The sequence below is a fragment of the Phocoena phocoena genome, chromosome 12 (assembly GCF_963924675.1).
Source record: "Phocoena phocoena chromosome 12, mPhoPho1.1, whole genome shotgun sequence".
Lineage (NCBI taxonomy): Eukaryota > Metazoa > Chordata > Mammalia > Artiodactyla > Phocoenidae > Phocoena > Phocoena phocoena.
Window position 1 is genome coordinate 2,201,853 of NC_089230.1, and position 9,859 is coordinate 2,211,711.

The following is a 9,859-nucleotide window of genomic DNA, read 5'->3' on the forward strand; positions in this document are numbered from 1 at the left end:
TTTAGATCTTCCGCCCATTTTGACTGGGTTGTTTGGTTTTTGATATCGAGCTGCATGAGCTGCTTGTATACTTTGGAGATTAATCCATGCTGGTGGCGTCGTTTGCAAATATTTTCTCCCATCCTGTAGATTGTCTTCTAGTTTTGTTTAACTTCACGTGTCTTTTAGCAGGGTCCCTCTGGGAAATCTCAAAGTTAGTTTGAGGTCAAAAAGATTCCATTCAAACTTTGATTTGGGGAAGTTGTCAAAAATGTCAACAGATTTGAACATTTGATCAAATAAGATCACAGATCATTATGAAATAATGCTTAATTGTCTGTTGAAACAAAGGACAATGGGAGATTTTAAAGGCAAATACAGAAGTTTACATAATTGTGAATAAAATTTAGCTCTTTTAATATTGAGAAGACTCAGTTCTCCCAAGCAAAGACCTGATAAAGACACGAAGCACAGGAAGTTTTGGTAGGACACAAGATCTTTGCTTTCCAGGCAGATCACCCAAAAGGTAAAGAAAAACTTTTCACACTCTCTTATCAAGAGCAGAACAATAGTCTAAGAAAATTGTGCTCTTTTAACAAAAGAAAACTAAATTCTAATTTTGCACCAGATTGCACTTGTGTAGTTAATTAGAAGCCAGTCTGTGATTTGAAAGGTGAAACTCCAAGGGTATCTGAAGGCCAATAAAAGAAACTCAGAAACTGTACAGACTATGTGATGTGCTGGGAAAGGCATGACTTTGATGTGAGGGGCAGAGTCAGTTCCTCTACCTTAAATTTAAGGGCACAGCACTACCTGTGTCCATCACAGTATCATTCGTACAAAATGAATAGTATAAAGTGTTTGGCAAAACATAAAGTGCCGCACAAACGAGAGTGATGACAGACTGTGAGTGTTAAATGAATTCATGTATGTAGAGTTTTTATTACAGAGGATGGCGTGTGCCAAGTGTTCAGTGAAGGGAGAGGGCAATGTTCAATGAAAAACTCCATTACAGTTCACTGAATAGCATAACAGACACACCATTATAACAAATATGCTGGGAGAACAGAACACACAGTACCTACTCTGGCTGGAAGAATTGGAGAAGACTTTGAGACGAGGTAATTTTTCTGCAAGGACTTAAATTCTAAAAGAGAGTTCGCCAGGCAGAGAGAGGTGGGTAGGAGGGAAGGCAGGTAGGAAGGCACGACACGTGCTTAATAAAGACAAAGAGAAAGGAAGGGCAGCCAGCTAGTTCAGAGTATGGGCTTTACAGAGAGCAAAGTGGGGACAAGAGAGCAGTGTAGAGAAGAAAATACCTTCTTAGGTTGTCTGCAGGGGCCCTGTAAATTAGGCTCACAAAAGGCAGATTAACAAGAGACAAATGACAGAAGTTTAAGGTGTGCATTGCACTTACACGTGGGAGCACCTGGAGATGAGTAACTCACAGCAATGGTTGGAACCTGAGGTCTCCAGACCCAACTTTATAGGGAGGGAAGGGCACTTATGGAAAAGCAAGTGACATTTTGAAAAAAGAATGGGCCTCTAGGAAACTAGATGAGAGATGATAGGATTTGCATTTGCTATCAGAGCCATCTAGAGGTATTCCACATCTGGAGCTGCGTTACACTGCTTAGAAATCCTGGCTTAATGCAAGACAGAAGAGAGGAGACCAAAAGAAGCTCTTAAAAGCAGCCAGAGAGAAAACTCAGATCACCCACGAATGAATGGCACTAGACTGATGTGAACTTCTGAAACACAGGCATCTAGAAGATCTTCACAGTTCAAAGGGCTGACCTAGAATTATATGCCCAGCTTTTAAAATAACAGTGCCATAATTACAGTTTAAGATTAAAACAAACAAACAAAAAACTGGGAGGTTTTACCACCCAAGAAGAACTCACTAAAGGAAATTCTATATAATAAACTTCAAAAAAGGGAAAGTTATCCAGTAGAACGGTCTGACACATAAGAAGGAATAATGAGTAAAGACATGGTTGAGCATACAAATAAATGTAAATTAACATTGCCCATAGAAATTGAAGTTTAATTTGGGAGATTAAATTTAAAATAGCTAATATACTACAAGACAGCAACATACAAATTGGGAAGGATGCTCTTAAATTCTTGTTATTCAAATGGAAGGGTTAAGGCATTAATTAACTTGAGGTTAGTTACATATGTGTAGTTAAAAGTCAAGGAGTAGGAAAAGAGTACTTAATCTCTAAAATAGAGAGAAAATGGAGCACGAAAACAAGTATAAAGTCAACCGAATAAAAAGAAACTGTATAGGAGAACAAAAAGTAAAAAATTAGGACAAAGAAAAAACACAAATAATATTGACAAAGATAAGTTTAAATATTTCAATAGTCACAATATTATTGAACTAAATTTCAAGTGAATAGGTGAATTTTTCAGATTAGATTCTTTAAAAATTCAGCTACATCTTGAGACACACCTAAATTATAAGAATATGAAAAAGTTGCAAATAAAAGTATGGAAAAGTATATGTTAAGCAAATAGCAATCTTTAGAAATTTATCATTATTATATCTGTATCAAAAATTCTTTAAGACAAGTAAGAGCATTATTGAATAAATAGGGTTACTAAATAATTATAAAGATTCAACTCAGGGACTTCCCTGGTGGCACAGTAGTTAAGAATCTGCCTGCCAGTGCAGGGGACACCGGTTCGAGCCCTGGTCCGGGAAGATCTCACACGCCGTGGAACAACTAAGCCACAACTACTGAGCCTGCACTCTAGAGCCCGCGAGCCACAACTGTTGAGCCTGCATGCCGCAACTACTGAAGCCTGCATGCCTAGAGCCTGTGCTCCGCAGTAAGAGTAAGCCACCGCAATGAGAAGCCCGCACACCACAAGGAAGAGTAGCCCCCGCTCGCGGCAACTAGAGAAAGCCTGCGCACAGCAACGAAGATCCAATGCAGCCAAAAATAAAATAAAAAATCTTTTTAAAAAAGAGTCAACTCAATAAGAAGATATAAAAAATCTAAACTTATAAAGAAATAGGCTTTATTAAGTAAAATAAGTTATAACAAATCTAAACTTATAAAGAAATAGGCTTTATTAAGTAAAATAAGTTATAACAAATCTAAACTTATAAAGAAATAGGCTTTATTAAGTAAAAGAAGTCAGGCAGAGAAAGACAAATACCACATGATTTTACTTATACGTGGAATCTAAAAAACAAAACAAATAAACATAACAGAAACAGTCAAAGATACAGAGAACAAACAGGGCAGAGAGATTGGGGGAGGGAAAAAAATAGGCGAGAGAGGGAGTTCCCTGGCGGTCCAGTGGTTAGGACTCAGCACTTCCACTGCAGGGAGCTCGGGTTCAATACCTGGTCAGGGAACTAAGATCCTGCAAGCCATGGTACGGCCAATAATAATAATAATAATAATAAAATAATAATAATAGGTGAGAGAGATTAAGAAGGACAAAACTTCCAGGTATTAAAATAAATGAATCATGTATGAAATGTAAAGTGTGGGGAGTATAGTCAATGATTATGTAATATTTTTGATTGATGACAGATGGCAACTAGACTTATGATGGTGATTATTTTGTAATATATAGAAATATCGAATTACTATGTTGTGCACCAGGAATTAACATAGGGTTGTAGGTCAAGTATACTTCAAAAAACAAACAAACAAAATCATAGAAAAAGAGATCAGATTTGTTGTTACCAGGGGTAAAGGATGGGAGGAAGGGGGAATTAAATGAAAGCAGTCAAAACGTACAAACCGTTTTGAAAAAAAAAGGGAAAAAAGAAATAAAATAGGCTTTAGAATATTTAAAGCAAAACTGATGGCTCACCAAGGGAGTAACAGGTAAATTCACCATCATAGTGTGAGATTCAGTATTATTTCTCTCAATTACTAACAGGTCAAGAAGACAAAAAATAATCAAAAACATAGATATTTTGAGAAGTGCACTAAACTAGCTTCATCTAATAGAGAAAAAAATATATATAGATAGATACCACTCTGTACTAAAAAGTATACACATTGTTTCTTAAGCGCTGTGGTTTTGATTTGCATTTACCCTAATGACTAATGACCTTGCCCATCTTTTTATATGCTTATTGACCGTTTGGATAAATGTCTTTTTTAAATAAATGTCTAGTTTTTAGTTTTATTGTCTTTTTATTGTTGAGTTGTAAGAGTCTTTATATATTCTTGATTCTAGAACCTTATTAGATACATCATTTACAAGTATTTTCTCCCATTCTGTGTTCTTTTTCACTTTAAAAAAAATCGTACTTCATATATACACTAATATGTATAAAATGGGTAACTAATAAGAACCTGCTGTTTAAAAATAAAATAAAATAAAATTCCAAAAAACATAAAATCATACTTCAGTTCTTATCTTCTGAAGCCAGGATGCTGACCCAGGTCTGCACATCTGGGACTAGGAATGTTGGGAATTCTATCCTGGAACAGGGCGGGGGTCTTGTTTGGAAGCTTCACTGACCTAAAGGTAAATCCAATTCCTTGTGAAATCAGTATCTAATTGATCTTTGAATAAAGCACAAAACGCCCAGTGTCGCAAAATCAATCAAAAATCGCAAGAATTTACTTCACTTGAGAGGAGAGCTATGAAGGATGAGCCCTCTTTTGAAATGAGGTGATGCCCATCCATTGTCTGAAAACCACTTCTAAACCCAGACCTGCACAGGGACTCCCGAATTTCCGGGGGTCGGTCTGGCTTCTGTTGCCCACTGCTGGCGGTGTCTCCGATGGCAGCCTGGCTAACGGTACCCTTCCCAGAACCAAGTGTCCTGTGCTGAATCTATCAATAAACGAGTGGCCGAGGGAAGGAGAGAGAGAGGGTGCTACTGCTCTGTCTCCTCCCACACCTCTTGGAGCTTCTCCAGCCCCACAGGTTCTGTTCTCCAGAGACGGGTTTGATGTGAATCTACTTACAGACTCATTGCATGTAGGTATGCATGTGCCTGTATAGATGCGTGTCCATATGTATAGATTCTTACATGCATACACGCAGATGTAGATGATCTTTTTCATTAAAATGATTTCCTACCATTTTTCTTCAGAACCCACGCAATCGTTTTCAATAGAGGTCTTTACAAAATGTTCTCATTTAATCACACCAAGTCCTCTTCCAGTCTCTCTCTCTCTACATCTTGCCAACTACTTTTCCAAAGTAGTTCCCAGGTCAGCAGCTGTCAGGGCACCTGTAATTTACAAACAGCTCCTGCCACTTGCTGGAGCGACAATAGGTGTGACCACGTGATTCCCCAACATCCTATCAAAAGGAGTTATTTCCCCGCAACCAAAAGCAAACCAGGGAAACATCTCAGCGTTCGGAAGCTCTCCAAGACTGAGAAGCCGCGCGCTAGGATGGTGACTGGGACTTAAGGAGGTCACAGAACTAGGTCAAATTATTTGGCATTATTTGGTTTGGGGACAAAATTCAAATGTTATAGATGTTTGTGTGTGGTGGACACAAAGGCACAACATTGTCTTTGGCAATTTACCAACGTAACGCTACATCGCTGTGCTTTTGCCCGTACGGAACATCCGATCGATCGAAAACTACAGCATAGTCACCACTTTTGCCCCCATCGGGCATCGTGGGCCCATGTGCATTTGGCCCTCGGCTGTCCAAATTATGGCCTCAGATTCCTTAGCTACTCAGCGCCCGGCCGGGCCTCGCTTGAGCTGCCTGCTCCGATGTGCTGGGCTCACCGCGCCGGGCTGTGAGCTGCAGAACTTTCGGTTGCCGTGGAGAGAACCCTGTCTAGGTTTTCATCTGGGGAGCTGAGCGGCTGTATCAGTGGCTTGAGGGTATTCTGCCACTTTGTGGAGATGTGGGGCTGGGAACCGAATAGGACCGCCTCCCCAGACTTTCTATCAGATGACCTGCTTTATTTGGGGGATGACACATACCTCCCCTGAATTCGTCTGATTCTTCTCTTTGCTTCGCTGTCTATTTCGTGTTCGTCCGCTAGTACAGGAGCCCTCGCCATCCCTTCCGTGTGGAGCCCCAGCACCGGGAGGGGCACCTGGCACAGGTGGGCACCCAACAGGCCGCGCGCAATGACTGTGGAAGCAGTTCTCTGTCTAAGGCAGCAGAGGGCCCATTGGAAAGGGAGAAAGGTGTGCATGCGTGTGTGCACCTGTGTGCACAGCACGTGTGTGTGCGTCTGGGCACGCACGAGTGTGTTCATTCTACCCCAGGAGCCGCCATCATCCCTCTGAATACCCCAGGGCGGGGGGCGGTGAAGATCGCCCCCTCTGACTCATTCCACTTTGCACGGCTGATGGGGCGAGTGAAAGGCGTGGTCGCTGTGGCCTGCTGGCCGCCTCCACCGGGTTCTGAAACCGCACTCCTTCGGATGGACTCGAACCCACAGTCTCTGCCTTAGGTAGGAGGGGCCTTGAACCCGGTCGCACCTCAGCTGGGACTCGAACCCACAATCTTCTAACCGAAACCACACAACTCAGCTCAGGCTCTAAATGAAGCTCAGGTTCTTCATGTCCCAGCACAGAAAGAACTCAGCGAGAGGCAAAGCGGTAGGCAAGAAGTCGATTTATTAATACAGGACGGTTGCGAGGGACATCAACGGGTAGGTGAGAGGGCTGTGCCCCGAGAACTTAGTGAGCTACTTTTTGTAACCAAAGGAAAAGTGGGGAGGGAGAGAAGACCACCTGCTTCCTCTTCCTTTGCAAAGATGCTGCAGGAAAACGGGGCACGAGAGGATGGTCACGTCCCAGGTCTCAGGGGAGTCCCTGGGACGGGCTGTCAAGTGAGGGTCCTTGGCTTCAAGCAGGAAAGGACTCAAGATCAAGCCATAGTCAAGTGAAAACATGTTTACTGAGAGAGACACCCGTTCCATAGACGGGATGTGGTCCCTCTGAAAAGGCTAGCGCGCCCCGAGGCGTGGGGTGCTTAGTTTCCACAAGCTGAGCAATTTCATGGGCTAATGAGTGGGAGGGTTACTCCAACTCTTTGGGGGAGGGGCGGGGCTTTCCAGGAACTGGGCCACCGCCCACTTTTTGGCCTCCTGTGGTCGGCCTGGGAACTGTGATGGCACCAGTGGGCGCGTCATTTAGCTGATGTGTTACCATGAGCGTCTGCTGAGGCTCAAGGTCCACTGGAAGTTGAATCTTCTGCCATCTTGGGCGTACTTAGTTCTAACCAGTTTATGTCGTCCTCAATGGCTATGTCATTCTTTTAAGGTTGTGCCCTGCCCCTTCCCCTCCTGTCTCAGTTCAACAGAGGGCGTGTGACCTCACCAGATGCCGCAGGGCAGGGGGCTCTGCAGCTTCCCCTGGAAGGTTCTGGCTGCAGAGTTAAGCCTCTCAAATGTCCCAGGTGGAAATGGGTGCTCAGGACCCCAAGGGCAGAGAAGACCCAGAATCTTGAGAGGGCGGGGGGCTGATACCACGTGTGAGTGTTGTGAGGGTGGAAGTATAATAGCTGGACTGTTTCATGTCTTTTTGTGGCCCTGCTTCAGCTGAGTTTCCCTCAGGGTCTCTGCTGTCTCTGATAAGTGACGGGAATGAACTAAAGGGTGCTGACAGAGGGAGGGCTCGGCCCAGAAGAACCCCCGCCCAGCTCCAGCGTCTTTGTCCCCGCCCCGTCTCAACGCAGAGGACAGCAGGCGAGGCTGCCGCTCCGAGGCTTTAGCCGCTTTGGAAGACTTGCTATGAGAAGACGCTTTCTCAAGCCAGAGTCATGCTAACATAAATCGCTTTTCTTTTTTTTTTTTTTCCTTAAAAACAAAGCACTGAGTACATTGATTTCCAAAGTGTAAGAATTCCTAACTGAGGCAATAATTTGTTCCATGCCCTACCTATACATTTTTCATCTTTATGTAGGTGAAAGTTTAATTAATGTATAGAACAGATACGAATTCATATGGCACTGCTTTTATTAAGAAAGATGTCACATTTAAATGTCAGGAAAGGTGATATTAATCTTCTTACATAAGTCATTTCTTTAAAAGAGCAAACCGTTGATGGGACTCCCTTAAATTAGGAGTAACCTTTAGCTCCTTAACAGGAAGTTTGCTGATTTTAAATGTGATTCTTTAGCTCTCAAATCCATGCGACGCGGGTAACAGAACAGTGACACCTAGTGGCTGGTAGAATCACGCCCCACATCAGCTGTCCCCTGTTCTCTAGAACATTCCATCACTTTGCTATCCAATAAGCGATCATGAAAATTTAAGCAGGTCTACAAAATCATCTTTTGTCCTCAAAGTGAAATGGTACTGACGTTAATATTGAGAGTGAAATGACTATTGGCGTCTTTTGAGTCATTCTTCCTCATCTCTTTGGCCACTTGAGGGGTGCCCTGGCCTGGGGTTCACGGCTCTGGGGACACATCACCGATGGTGCAGAAATTGACTGAAAGGTCAAGACACCTTCCAGGGTCCTGGAAATTCCCATGGTCTTCCCATCCCAACCACGTGTTTGCAGGAGTGTGAGTCAGTGGGGACACCCTTGTCCCCACTGGGTCCCTTTGATTATGAGGAAAGTATCACATTACTGTCCTCATCCAGTAACAATTCGGGAGCAGTCCTGGCGGACGTTTCTTCTAAGAAGTATTTTGGGAGAGTGATGTCGCCAAGATGGTTTGACATAGGTCGTTCCCGACTTTGCTCCCCTCACAAGAAGGGCAACTAACCACATTCGAGAACAAGACAGCTCTGAGAGAACCCTAGAACTCTGGGCTGACCCTGCAGCGCCCCTGACCCCAGGGACCAAGAGAGATCGCGTTGCCGGGTAAGAAAGCGGCCACAGGCTGACCGCATTACCCTCCCCCCAGGCTGGCACAGCACCACGTGGAGAGGCCTCCCTGAGCCCCCGAGCATTTCTTTAAATATTGTCCCCACTGATAATTTCACTGAGAGTTAACGTCATCTTAGCTGATTTACATTCACTGGTGATTTCTATGTGCCAGGGCTGTTCCAAGGGCTTTCCCAATGGTTATCTTCTTGAAATTCTGCAACCCTCCTTTTTCAAGAGGAGACCGAGGTTTGGAAAGTCACGCGATCCACCTGAGATGGTCCAGCTAAGAAGTTACAGGATTAGGGTTAGAACTTCCAGATCTCATTCGTGTCCAGGGTTATCAGCCCTTTTCCTAGACTGTGCTGCTCACATGTCTCTGTTAAGTGTGAAAGTACGTGTTTAGTCAATCCCCAAAACTCTTATTTTCCCCAAAATGTGATTTTCATAGGAATAAGTTAAGCTGCAAGGGCGTGCTGTTCAAATGGTAAAAGGTGAGCTGTGTCACCACCCCGTGTGACATTTACCTACACTGTAAGGTTTGCCTTATTGATCCCAACTAGATGAAAATAACTCATTTCACAGAACTTTGGAAACAATCCCCAAACTCCAAATTTTACCAACAATGGAATAAAGCAACTGAACTAACAATTGGAAAGACAAATGATTTCGCTTGCTTATTGGCTGTGAGATGTGGGGTATGTTTAAACTCCAGACTGGTCCTGTCCAATACGATAGCCACTGGCCACAGGCAGCTATTTAAATTTAAATTTTAATCAATTAAAATTAAGTGCAATTACGCATCCAGTTCCTCAGTTGCGTTAGCCACGTTTCAAGCGCTCAAAAGCCACGTGTAACTAGTGGCTACTGTACTGGGTAGTGCAGAAAGTTCTCTTGGACAGCACTGCTCTAAACCTGCAATCCAAAACCTCCAAAGTCTTCTGAAGCTGCTTCCTGTCTGGTAATGGGTCTAAATTCTAATGATAAGTATCACAGCACTGTCAGAGGACAGCAGGTAAAAGTGCTTTGCAACTTATAAAGTGTTACATAATTATTTTTAATTATTGCAGTGTTGTAAAATCATAGTCTTTGACGTA